General features: G+C 38.1%; 1 protein-coding gene across 2 annotated transcripts in view; it reads left to right on the top strand.

Moving 5' to 3' along the window:
• The window catches only part of gabrb2a (gamma-aminobutyric acid type A receptor subunit beta2a), a 45,672-nt gene that overhangs the window by 3,383 nt on the left and 27,904 nt on the right, over positions 1-14,385 (top strand). The gene's annotated exons all lie outside the window — the stretch shown is intronic.

Here is a 14,385-nt window from a genome sequence, read left to right as displayed (position 1 = left end):
TATCTGATATTTCCATTCAAAGCCAGCACCCCATGCATCACGCCTCATTCGCTCTTATGCTCGCCTCGTACCAGTTTACTGTCTCATTAGTCCAGCGTGATGCCTGCGTCTTAGACAGATGTATGATCTCTCAATTAGGAGCGGCACGGATGCCCCAGGTGTCTTTGTTAGGCATAACTGCTTGAAGCGTTTTGTTTTAAAACGAAGCAACCCCCCTCTCTTCATCTCCTCCTGCCTGCCATTTCACACGGATGTAAACAAGAGTGTTCGCTGTGTGTTAAACGTGGCCGGAGAAGCCTCGACCAAAGGTCACCCGTGTTGTTTGGCAATGCAAATCTTTAGGCCAGTCTACGCAAGTTGCGTTTCCGCTGCTTGACATTAAAATGCGAGCTATTTTTGGAGAGAGGCCGAAAGAAGAGGCAAACACGGGCCGTGCTCTCTGGCTGAGGCGGCTTCTGATGACTCATTTGAGTTTTGAGGAGGCAAAATACAAACGGGATAGTATGGTATTCCAATCGATCTGGCCGATCGCTGATACAGGGTCCTCTGTCTCTGGTTTGTTTGGTGCTTGCATAAATTACTGTGGAAATGACCTTTATTTGTGGCTGGGACGGTGGATATGTTGAACGGTTTTCTCTGAAAACATAATAGTCACTTCAAAGGAAAAGATTCAAGCAGACTTGTGCTAGCTCATGGGCTAAATAATTACCGGGGCGGAAACATTGCCCTTATATGTATCATTATCCTGACAAGCATTAATTGCTTACATGAATAAGAGGCAGGGCCGTGCAATGATAGCCTGTGAAATAACAAATGGATGAAAAGACAAATTTAGACTCAATTAGATTGGTCGACTTAATTACTACTAGTGTGCGTAATTGTAGGTCATTTTTGACTAGTCAGTTAGTGTCTGTTTAGTCCCGTTTTATTGAATTCCGAGCTGATAAACAGTGTTATTTTTACTTTTTGTTGCTATGACAACACCACCCTTCTCCAAAAATGCTGGGTTAATGTGGGCTCTTCTCTGTTTCGATAGATTAGGTTTTAAGGCAAGGCTGCAGATTGTTTTTAGGAATTCTTTCATACTTAACGTCGTGCGATGTAGATTTAGCCACAGTCAGAAATAGAGTAGCAACGCTGTAGTCACATGACGTTCTCTTCCAGACAGCAGCAACTTGTATTATAATTTCATACACTGATGAGATCTGCAGCACATCTCACTCTACTGAGAAGCTTATTATAGTTCTTGCACTGCTTTTTTTTCTCTTCCACTAATTTCTGCATTTAATTAATCACAACCCGTTAACGTACACTTGACTCCTTTTAGACTTTGTTTTTTGGGTTATTTCAGTCTTTCTAAGGTGTATTTTTTTGTAAACTATTCTTTTTAAGACATTTAAAGTTGAAATATTTGAAGAATGCAAATGCTGCGATGCGTTAGTTGCATACTGAATTGTGATTGGTCTAATTTTGCTCGCATTTATTTAACTGCTTATACACTGCAAAGGCGTACTGCAAAGACGTACTTTTGATTCTTATGCACAGCACACTGTCTCTTGACAACCGTGAAGTGTCTTTGATGCAGCATTTCATTTATGCAGAACTAAAACCTAAACTTACCTAAAGCCTTAAAGGGATAGTTCACCCAAATATTACAATTCTGTCATCATTTACACACCCTTATGTCGTTCCAAACCCATAAGACTTTTGTCTTCATTTTCAAAACACAAGTGAAGATATTTTTAATGAAATCTGAGAGCTTTCCTCCATTGAAAGTCTATTCACACAAGGGGCCCTATTTTAACGATCTGAAACGCAAGTGTCAAGCGCAAAGCGCAAGTAACTTTGTGGGCGGGTCTCGGCGCTGTTGCTATTTTCCCGGCGGGATAAATGACTCTTGCGCCAGGCGCAAATCTAAAATGGGTTGGTCTGAAGTAGCTTCATTATTCATAGGTGTGGTTTGGGCGTAACGTGAAATAAACCAATCAAAGCGTCATCTCACATTCCCTTTAAGAGCAGACGCGCTTTTTCCATAGCGTATTGCTATTGTAATGGCGGATTTGCCAGGCGCGCGCCAGGAGCGGTTCACAGCCAAGGAGAGCAACGCTCTCGTCACGGCCGTAAAAGAGAGAAGTTACATTGAAATGGAGAAACCCACCCAAATTAACTTCGGTTAAACAGGCGTATGATAATTTGGGTAAATGTGTAAGCTAGATGTATGCTTTTATAATAAATTGTCTATCTATCTATCTATCTATCTATCTATCTATCTATCTATCTATCTATCTATCTATCTATCTATCTATCTATCTATCTATCTATCTATCTATCTATCTTAATAATGTGTGATTTGCAAAAATGAAAACTGCTGCTTCTGTGTAGATGAGAGAATCAAAGTGCGCGTTGTGCACACGCTACATTGATTATGGCCAAGCATGCGCCCTTAAAATAGCATATGAATAACATGCGCAACGCGCCACTGACTTTAAACTATTTTTTCCTGGTTAGTGGTGCAATTGTTTTCTAAACCATCAAAATAGCATGAAGGAACGTTTGCGCCAGAACACGCCTCCTTTTTTGCGCTGAACCGCCCAGGGAGCGCAAAGTTCATTCCCTAGTTTAGCGACGTGCTTCTGTGGAGGGAAAAGCGCGCTTTGCGCGGGTGAAAAATAGGAATGATACATGCGTCGGTGTACAAAGTCAATTGCGCTGGGTGCAAGATAGGGCCCAAGACGTTCGCTTCGAAACGTTCATAAAGCGATTGTAAAATAAATCCATATGCAAGTATGCTTGCATGACGTGTGAGAACCAATAAGGTTCATTCTTGTGTTACGCATCATGTTTGAGCTTCAGCAAGAACCAATGAGGTTCATTCTCTTTTTACACATCATCTTTGAGCTTTTGCAAGGACCAATGAGGTTCATTCTCATGTTACGCATCACGTTTGAGCTTCAGCAAGAAACAATGAGGTTCATATTCGTGTTACGCATCATGTTTGAGCTTCAGCAAGAGCCAATGAGGTTTATTCTCGTGTTACGCATCACGTTTGAGCTCAGCAAGAACCAGTGAGGTTCATTCTCGTGTTACAAGAACCAATGAGGTTCATATTCGTGTTACGCATCATGTTTGAGCTTCAGCAAGAACCAGTGAGGTTCATTCTTGTGTTACGCATCACGTTTGAGCTTCAGCAAGAACCAGTGAGGTTCATTCTTGTGTTACGCATCACGTTTGAGCTCAGCAAGAACCAATGAGGTTCATATTCGTGTTACGCATCACGTTTGAGCTCAGCAAGAACCAGTGAGGTTCATTCTCATGTTACAAGAACCAATGAGGTTAATTCTAGTGTTACGGTGTTACGCAGCACGTTTGAGCTTCAGTAAGAACCAATAATGTTCATTCTCGTGTTACGCAGCACGTTTGAGCTTTTTTCCCCTAAGATTTAGTTTTTTGATTCTAAGAATTCACAAATATTATGATCCTCTTGCAAAGGATCCGCTTCCTAAAATATATAGCTATTTTAATTTAGACTAGTACGTGTGATACTATAAAGAAAAATTAAACAACAGGCATGTTTGTTGTCATTGTCAAGTAATGGTTAAAATATTATCTGAACTCAAAATCATTTTTATTTGTGCAGCACAACACAATATACATTTGTCCAAATCTTTTTTTAAATATAAATGTTGTAGTTTTTTTCTCCATCTGGGGGTCCTGGTATAAACCCCCTGGTAAAAACTGACCAATTGACCATTGCCTACATGTCATGCATAGCTCTGAAAGTTTCATGTGTCTTGTAGTCTCTTTCTTTTTTAATGTTCTTCTCAAATGTTACAATAATTTCCATTTATCTATTAATATATGTATTTAATTTATTCATCGGATCAACATTTAAGCGGGATAATGCTCTGCGTCGGGGTCCTGATCCCAGGTCTAGTTATTTGCGATGATCAGCTGACTGTTCATTATCCCTTATATGGAAAAAGTCTAACATAAAATGTTTTCAGAACAAAGTTTAATCAAATAACAACATTAAACTCTGATTTCCAAACTAATTCTGCAAAGAGGCGCTCAGTTGTAGATTAATTTGAAACACCTGGCGTTTGGAGTCTGTCTGACATTGCAATAAACTTTGCCACTTAATCACGTCTTCGACATCAAACGTTTATCTCCAAACATGTCATCAACATCCTCATCACGGCACTTGCAGTTATGAGTTTAGATTAAGTGAAGTTAATGTGACAGATTTCGCTTGTGTAATCTGTTAATATATCATCCTGTGATGGGGTGTTAGGCTGTTAAATCAAACGTGTTTAAGTAGCTGTAGAAAACGCTCCGTTGGGAATAAAGGCTAATCGGGCCAGTCATGCTATCAGCACCCCGGGTATGGCCACTGGATCTTAAGTCCATCTCTCTTACAACCTCCAATATTTAGAGGCTTGTGCTTAACCAGTCATTCGGATGGTTTCGTTGTCATGACCAATTAATGATGTCTCCCAAGTCCACAGCGACTGCGTTGGTGTTTCTCTTATTTGAGAGACAGTGAAACTATGGCAGTGGTGCTGTTAAGTGCCTTGTTATCAGCATTTTCCATCACAATCTCTTTACGCGCTCATTTGGTACTTTCCTCCAATAGGGACGAACAGAAACACTTTGGTGCCACATGACTTATTCAAAGCATTAGAGGCACAAATCCCATGTTTTTTGTCGTGAGAACGTTTAGATATGTTAAATCATATGACTTAAAATGAGCCTAGAATGAAAAGCAGCCAGATTTAAACAAACATTTTGTACTCAACCCAATTTCCTGCATTACAAACCATGTAACTTTCCTTAAAATTGTGGCACCCAAAAAATTACACGCTTTGGATCATGTTTACATCATGATGGGAGGACAAGTACAAAATCTCATTCTATTTTCTCAATTTCTTAAGAGATTGTAGTGTTGAGAGCATTCATCAGGCTTGACAATTGCACACTATTATGCAAGGAATTGCAAGAAAAAAATGTCAAATACATATTTCTCTTGCATTTAAAATAAAGTTTATCAATAACTACTTAAAAAACATTTGTTCCCAAAGTAGCTAGCTACTATAGAGTGACTTATTATGCAATTTTAAAGGTTCCTAATTTTGTTTTGGACTCCTACAATAGGTTTACATGCATCCAAGGTTAAAAAACACTTAATTTTGTCATAATATACATTGCAGCACCAGCTCTTTTCTCACAGTGTCTGAAACGATTCGATAAAGGATTCAGTCTCCTAATTGTGTTTTCCGAGAGCCTACTCTGCTTTGATTGGTCAGATGGCCCAGTCTGTTGTGATTGGTCTACTCTGCTCTGATTGGTCAGATGGTCCAATCAGTTGTGATTGGTCTACTCTGCTCTGATTGGTCAGATGGCCCAGTCTGTTGTGATTTGTCTACTCTGCTCTCATTGGTCAGATGGTCCAGTCTGTTGTGATTGGGCAACCACTTACAGCGCATGTGAGAAATGAAATGCTCATTACCATATCTGAAGTTCAGCTCTGGTTTTACCTTAGCGCTTCATGCACAGTGATACGAATATTAACGATGGAGTCGATTTTACCGTATCAGTTCCAGCACGAGTCCTTATCCTTCGGTAAAGCATGCAAAGTGGATTTGCTCTCTCGATACAGAAAACTTCTCAACACGTCGACAACATGAACCAAACTCTTCCAGTCCTCGACTACAACTACAGTGTTTGAGGGTCAAAGTACATTATTCACGGGCAGCCTGCAGTGAAGACCATAGTTTGGCATTATGCAAATTTGTTACAAACCTACGTAGGTTTCGAGCAGGATGTAAGACTGGAATTAGACTCTTAAAGGGTTAGTTCACCCAAAAATGACAATTCTGTCAGTAATTACTCACCCTCATGTTGTTCCAACCGCGTAAGACCTTCGTTCATCTTCGGAACACAAATTAAGATATTTTTGATGAAATCTGAGTGCTGGATCACTCCTCCATAGACTGCTAGGTGGCCCAAACTTGCTGGCCAGGAAAAGTTATTAAAGAGATCGTTAATATAGTCCAAGTGACTACAGTGGCTCAATCTTAAGTATATCAAGCGATGAGAATACTTTTTGTGCGCAAAAACAAACAAAAATAACGACTTTATTCCGACTTTAAACCTCGTAGTGTTTTTGCGCAGCGCGTCTGTGTTACACGTCACCACGTAGGCTCACTATTGGCCGACGCTGGTCATGTGTGTGATGCGTGATGACGTATAACACAGACGCGCAGCGCAAAAACACTACGAGGCCCAGAGAGAAGGAAATGAATAGTGGAATAAAGTCGTTATTTTTGTTTGTTTTTGCGCACAAAAAGTATTCTCGTCGCTTGATATACTTAAGATTGAGCCACTGTAGTCACTTGGACTATATTAACGATCTCTTTAATAACTTTTCCTGGCCAGCAAGTTTGGGCCACCTAGCAGCCTATGGAGAAGTGATCAGCTCTCAGATTTCATCAAAAATATCTTAATTTGTGTTCCGAAGATGAACGAAGGTCTTATGCGGTTGGAACAACATGAGGGTGAGTAATTACTGACAGAATTTTCATTTTTGGGTGAACTAACCCTGTAGTATCGACTCTTTTCAGAATCGACAATAAGACAATATCTCTATTTATCATGCACTTTGATATTTGAAACTTTGCACACAAACAGCTATATTCCTCACAAACAGCTACTGTATATAACATACTACATGAAAAAGCATAATAGGGACACTTTAATTTAAATTAGCAACCATGTGTGCATATATTTTTTATTTATTTATGTTTTGTCCATTTAATTTGGATGTTTATTTAATATTTAACTGTAAAAGTCGCACAAATCATGATTTTAAACTTCTCAAACTTTGGCTTGCAACAGAGGTACAGAAATTACAAACCTCATATCAAATAAATAGAAATCAATAAACTGTTCATATCATATTCAGTTTGACATCCTGAGGTGGAAGACCAATGTTTTCTAAGCACCTCCTTTCACTGACTATTTGTGTGGGGAAAGAAAAACTTTCAGTTCCTACCATATTCTTGGAAAATGGCATTTATTTCAATGCCTGGAAAAAAAGTGAATCATGTTTTGCTTGATGTTAATTTTGCATGACTTCTGTTTTTAAATGGGTTCTGTGCAGTGGAGACGGATGTCTTCTGAACGTGATGAGTGTTGGATTTGGGTTGTGACAGGCTTAATGGAGAACTCCCAGCAGCCTCTGCTTCAGTGTCAGCTCAGTGGGAGAGACCCGACAAATGACGTTGTGTCATTCTGTCACAATCTCAATATGATCTATCGATCTGGGTATCCATCTGAAGAGCTGGCATGCCTCACTTTATCTTACATAAGGTTGTTTCACAGATTTGCAGTGCTCTGCTGTAAATAATGCTATGGCAAGGATCAACAATAAGGATTTTTTTTTTTTCTGCTGGCCTAGTCGTTCATGGTTTTGCTTTTTACATGCTCTGCCAACATTTTTCATTGACCCAACTGAAACAAATCATGTTTTATTTTTTTATCCTTATTGTCGAGCCCTGGTTTGGTGTTTTTTAAATGGGGGCTACGAGAGTTAAACTGAAGGCAGATCCTATTTGATCCCGTGACTTTAGAATAGTTTTATTGAATACAAAGACAGCTTTTTCTTGTGTCTGAGACTTCTTTACTTGATGATTTTCCATGTCACATAAAGAATTCATAACCAATGCGCCCTTAATTAGTACATTTATGCTGCAGATTTAGAGACGCCCTTGATTAAATTAATTTGCACTTGCAAATTTCAGCTCTGTTAACGATGATTAAACATCACAACCTAACAGAGGCTTTTTTTGCTCTCTGCTTCTCAAAATTATTTAGTTCACTTAAATATTAATATTCTGTCTTTTTTTTTACTCACCTCATTTGTCTGCGGAACACAAAAGGATACATTTTGAATAATTGAATGGTCACACCTTGCCTTTATGGTGCTTTGCATCCTTCCTCAAACTTGAAAGCTTCAGATCCTATTGCATTGTAATCGATTAGAAAGGAATAGCTACATGCTTTAAAATTTTACCATATGAAATCATGTAAATGATAAAATTGTCATTTTTGGTAAAAAAAACATTAAATATTAAATGTTCATGTCTCTAAAATCCATTATATATCAATGTCCCAATGCACTGCACTTCTATCTTCAGGCCTGATTCTTTTAGCAGAGAGGGAAAAATCCACTCGGTTGCATGTGAGCTCGCCGAAGCTGTGTGTTTGCGTCTCGGTTTGAGATCTATTGATGTCAAAGAAGAGTAAACAGAGCCCAAAGAGGCATCTGCTACCATCTGTGACCATAGTAATTATGCTCACATTTGGCACTGAAGCCAAGAGGAAAGTTCCAAGCCCAGGTGTTCCATATTCTGTACCCTGGCATCCACACTTCGCTCGGGAAAAAACTGTATATTTAACCTCTTTCCTCAAAATGTTAATCCTCAGAATTTTTTTTCCATTTTTCTACCGTCCCCCCATATGATTTATAACTATAATAGATTTACATTATGCTATATGCACTCCTGTTTTATTGTACTTCATTACTCAACTGGAACACCATAGGTAGGATGAAAAAGCTTAGAATGGCGGAATACCATTAGGCATAAATATCATCAAAACATATCTTCATGCATAGCACAAATCTTCATTGTTTCTTAAAAGGATAGTTTATCCAAAAATACAATTCTGTTGATAATACCCTGACCCTTATGCTGTTTCAAACATGAGTGATCTTCCTTCCATGGAACACAAAGGAGTTTTTAGCAGAATGTTCATGTTGCTCATTACTGGGTTTGTCAAGTTCCAAATATAAAATGGTCCTTATATACTGGGAAGTTTTTTATTTATTTTTTGTGGTAAGGAACAGACTCAAATTTACCTCATTAATGCGATTTGAATATTGTTCATATTCAAATTTGGCTTGTTGTAACCATGAAATATACATGATATGTATATTTCATGGTCAATGTATATTTCATGGTCTTAACCTCACACAATACTATTGTTTGACTTCTCAAGATGTGAAATAGGGCACAAGATCACTTTTATGGTTCATTAAGATGTGTTTTGGTCAATCGGATCACAAGTAGACGAATGAGACACTTTCTTGTTTACACCTGGTGTTTTAATCTATCTCTTTTGTCCACTTTCAACCACTTCTGTCCTGATTTCTTCGAGGGGAGGGTCTTTGGGTGGGTAAATGTAGGGCTTTTTCAGATCTTTTGATCAAATGGATGAAAAAAGCTCACTCAATTTACATATGAACACGAAAGGAGATGATGGAAACACACAGAGAGCAGCAGCTTTCGTTTCTGCTCTGACAGCCACAAGACTCCGCCGAACGCTGTGAGTGTGTGTAAGAAATCAGGAATGGTGAGACTCGAGAGAACATTGTGCTTGGTATGTTTTTCATCTTCAAACCAAACTTGGGTCTTCAGCTGCCAAAGTTTAAATCCCGTCTGGCTAGCATGATTCCCACTAATGTTTACGCGTTAGGTCAGTAGTCAAAGAGTAGACGGCCTTTTTGTGGCTGTTCACACATTCGACCGTTTAGACAATGAAAGCAATCCAGTTGAATACATTTTCGACTACCTCTGGAAGTGATCGAAAGTGGACAAGCTCAAAACGTTTTAGACCCTATTTACACCGTCTACTTGTGATCGGGTTGACGAAAACGTTTCTTAATACCAGGTGTAAACAGGGCCTATGGTGCTTTTATTGTGTTTTGAAAGATGCTGGTTCCCATTCACTTGTATTTGAGAGCAGCATAAATATTCTTCAAAATGCCTCTTTTTGTTTTGCACAAAGGAATATAAAGCTGCGTTCTGAGTGACAGGGTTCCAGTTCACTTTACAAAATGTGTTCATTTGAAACACCCATCAAACACCAATTGAGTGCACATATTAGAGAAGTTTGAGGCATGGTAACATAATATACTTTTGCATATAAATTACCATACTTTCATTTAATATGTAACACATACATGTGTATTTATATAAATATTAAGTTATTATTAGTATACTTAATAAATTGTCATATTTGTAAATGCTAAACGGAGTGATAAATGTCTCTTGCAATGAAAATAAACATAATTACGATATATTAAATGTGTTTTTTTCCCCCCTTATATAACTGTAATCATAATAGTTGGATTGTAACTGTCACATCTGGCACACTTTATACCCGCAAACAACCGTGTACAAACCACACCTGGGACTAATTAAACTCAATAAAAATGCTGAAGCCTCAAATCATTTTTACTGCGTTTATTTTAGTCAAACTTCAAGTGCTGGAATGATGTGCAATTACTGGTGTGTAAATTTCCCTCTCCACTTCCTGTGACGTGATGTTTCGATGTTCCCTAATTCTCTATGGCGTTGCAATCTTACTTAAGATGACGGAAAACCCTGTGAAACCCACTTCGCAGAGCATTTACGGTCGAATGGAATGCACCTTAAGTGAAACCGGTTTGAAACGACATGAGAGTAAATAATGCATTGTAACACATTTATCTGTGGAATTTATTAATAGAATGTCTCAGTAAGGGATAGTTCGCCCAAAAATGAACATTCTATAATAATTTGCTCACCCTTATGTCAGTCCAAAACTGTGTGACATTCTTTCTTCTGCGGAACACACAATACGCTTTTTGACTTTGAATTGAATGTACAAAAACACATTTCTCAAATATCATCTGTGATGTTCCACACAAGAAAGACTATTGAGAGTCTTTATATAGAGTCTGTTGGGTTGGGAAGCACATGAGAGCGAGTAAAAATGTTCATTTATGAGTGAACTATCTCTCTAAGGGTTTGAGGTGGCTAAAGTGACTCTGTCGCCCAAGGCATCAGCTGCTTCTCCTGAGGGAAACCTGCAGTGTAGATGCTCAGCACCGGCTTTAACACACTCTATGCATAATGACAGATGCTAAAGATCGGAGGGAATTATGTGAGCCGAGCTACCACTGACTATGGACCATCTGCATGCTCATTCGAAGTTTTATGTAGTCATATCTTTATCATCAATAATTTGGATTCTTATCAGAATAATTTGGATTTTTATGTATTTGGATTTTCTTATCAGAAAAGTTCCATAAAGGATTTTTTTGTTAAAGAGGCCATATTATGCCCTATTTCAGAGCCTTGATTTTGGTTTTGATGTTCACTAGAATAGGTTTTTATGCTTGAACATTGAAAAAACACATTATTTTCAGATATTTGACATTGTTGCAGCACCTCTCTTCCCAGTCTGTCAGTAACGCTCTGTTTAGTTCTGTCTCTGTGAAGCCCATCCTTACGAAAAGCGCAATGTGCTCCGATTGGTCGGCTGGATCAGTGTGTTGTGATTTGTCGACCGCTTTGAGCGTGTTTTGGAAATGTCACTCCATAATAACCACCAGTTTCAACATTACTAACTCAACTCAACCACCCCTTTATTTTGCATGTGCCTTTGGCTGGAATTATTTAAATGAGGAATATAGTGACATGTTCGTTCCTGGAAGAAAACTCAAGACCAGAATCGAGGCGTTTCAGGGAGTTCAGAAACAGTGTGCACTGATATAGAGAATAACTCCCTTCGGAGTGACTTTGTAACTTTGCAAACCTTTTTCATTCTCAAACAGCAACATTACACACATTAATATTGTGACAAAGCATAATTGGTACTCTTTAAACAATTTCCAGAAAATACCAAAAATTAATAACAGAAATGTTGTGCAAAAATTAGAAGTAGTGAAGTAGTGGTATTATACACTGCCCTGACAAAAAAAAAGGTCACTGTTTGTTTTAAATAGGCAAATGCTTAAGAGTCTGTGATTGGATCATTATTGCAGTGGTTATTATGTTTCTAGCATGTAATATGTTTGCCTACAGTTCTTCTAACTCGAACTGATGGTTGTTTAAGAAATGAAAAGCTACACACTCCATGTAGGAAGACACATCATGGCCATATTCCAGGATGACAATGTCAAGATTCATCAGGCTCAAATTGTGTAAAAATGGTTGGTAGGATCATAAAGAATAATTTTCACGCATGGATCGTCTCCTCTGAGTCCAGACCTTAAATTCAGTGAAAGTCTTTGGGATGTGCTGGAGGAGACTTTAAAGAGCGCTGGACTCTTGCATTGTCAACACAAGATCTGGACCAAAAATGTTATGCACCTCTTGATGGAAATAAATGTTGTGATAGCTGTTGCCAAACATTTAACATACATGAAGCATTGCATAAGCATTTGCCTATTTAAATCCAAACAGCTACTGCCGGGCACTGCAGTGTGTATGTGTGCGGGATATGTCATGGGGAATTGGGGCGTGTGTGTGTGCAGGTGTGTTTAGCGTGTGTTTGCTCATGCTGAAGTGGCTGTTTGAAAGTGCACACGCAGGACAGTGTGAGTCACAGCTGGTTCTTCCAGCGGCTTTTGAATCAGAGGGAGGGTTTGTCCTTTAATGCCTGAGAGTAACTTTATCAAGTGTGCTGGTTATTTTTGGCAGAAGACGATTGCCGGTTTTAAGAGTTCCCTCACAGGTCACTGCTGGAGAAGCACGGAGAGATAAATATGGGGCTAGAAACTGCCTGCCACCGTTCAGCCAGCCCACTAACCCCTCATCCTCTGGCCACGCTGATAAACACATCCAAAGCACTCCCAAAACAAACCCAAGATAAAATCAGGGGCTTTTAATCCCAGGAGGCATGGGATAAGTGCCTGCTCAAAAACAGTTCGGATGAGAAAATTATCGACAGTACAGAATTAAAACGAGAAACATTACAAAGTATAAGCTCAAATATTGTGTAAAGCTGTTTTTTAAAAATAAACAAACAGCTGACGCTTCGCCGTGATTGGCTGATTACACTGTCGATGCGAAAATGCCAGCCTATCATGATTGCAGCCAGTCAAAAAATCGGCCTGAATGTGTCAAACTGGTGAAAATGGATGGGCTAATTACAGAGTAAACAACTCACACTCGGACATCATCACTTTTGGTCACATCCAAATCGGAACGAACTTGTAATGACTTGAAACGCAAAGTGATTTGTGACTGAGGCAGTTTTAGCGAGCACTCAGCTGAGTTAAATTAAAAGGTGCATCTGCGTGCCTGCCACCATCTGCGGTGTTTACCGAGAATTTGTTGACTAATGATCTGAAAGAAGGCGACTGCTAATAAAAACAGCTTTACAACAGTTAGTACTAGTAGTAACTAATGAAATAGATAATAAATGTTCTTGTTACTGTATTGAAGTTATTTTATAGGCAACTTGATGAGACTTGTGACCAAAAACGCCTTAATATGCTTCATGTGGTAACATCTAAATGAATGAATTCAAAATAAATAAAAATATTATCAACCTACACTGCTATTAAAAAGGTTGGGGTCGGTAAGATTTTGTTTTTCTTAAAGACATTTATATATGTATATATTTTTTACTTATGCAAGGACACATTAAACTGATCAAAAGTGACATGTTACAAAACATTTATATTTTAGAGATAAATGCTGTTCTTTTAAACTTTCTATTCATCAAAAGAATGACAAAAAGTGTTACTGTTTCCACAAAAATATTAAGCAGCCAAATCGTTTTCAACATTGATAAATAATAATACGGAATGTTTCTTGAGCACCAAGTCAGCATATGTGACCCTGGACCACAAAACCAGTCACATGGGTCAATTTTTGGAAATTGAGATTTATACATCATCTGAAAGCTAAATAAATTTCCATTGATGTATGGTTTGTAAGGATAGGACAATATTGGCAGAGATACAACTATTTGAAAATCTGGAATCTGAGGGTGCAAAAAAATCTAAACATTGAGATAATCGCCTTAAAAGTTCTACAATTATGTTCGCGATTGTGCTGCATTCACTCACACAAATAAATGTGTTATATATTAACGGTAGGAAATTTACTAAATATCCTCATGGAACATGATCTTTACTTAATATCCTAATGATTTTTGACAAAAAAGAAAAATCTATAATTTTGACCCATAAAATGTATTGTTGGCTATTGCCACAAATATACCCGTGCGACATGTGACTGGTTTTGTGATCCAGGGTCACATATTATAATGATTTAAATATATATATATAATATATATATAGAAAAATAGAACATTTTAAGGTGTAATGATTGTAATGATGTAATGATTTCACAATATTACTGCTTTTACTGAATTTTTCATCAAATGAATGCAGCCTTCGTCAGAATAGGAGGCTTCTTTCAAAAACATTAAAGAAAATCTTACAAGCTTTTGAACGTTGAGCTTTTATTGTTTACAATAAGATACACCAAGAGAACTAAAGGATTAGATCAGGTGGGAAAAGCTCCTTAAAGTAACATTTGCAGGTTA

This window comes from Leuciscus leuciscus (genome assembly GCF_965113295.1).
Source record: "Leuciscus leuciscus genome assembly, chromosome: 8".
Lineage (NCBI taxonomy): Eukaryota > Metazoa > Chordata > Actinopteri > Cypriniformes > Leuciscidae > Leuciscus > Leuciscus leuciscus.
The sequence above is the reverse complement of the archived record's forward strand: the minus strand, read 5'-3'. Positions and strand labels throughout refer to the sequence as shown.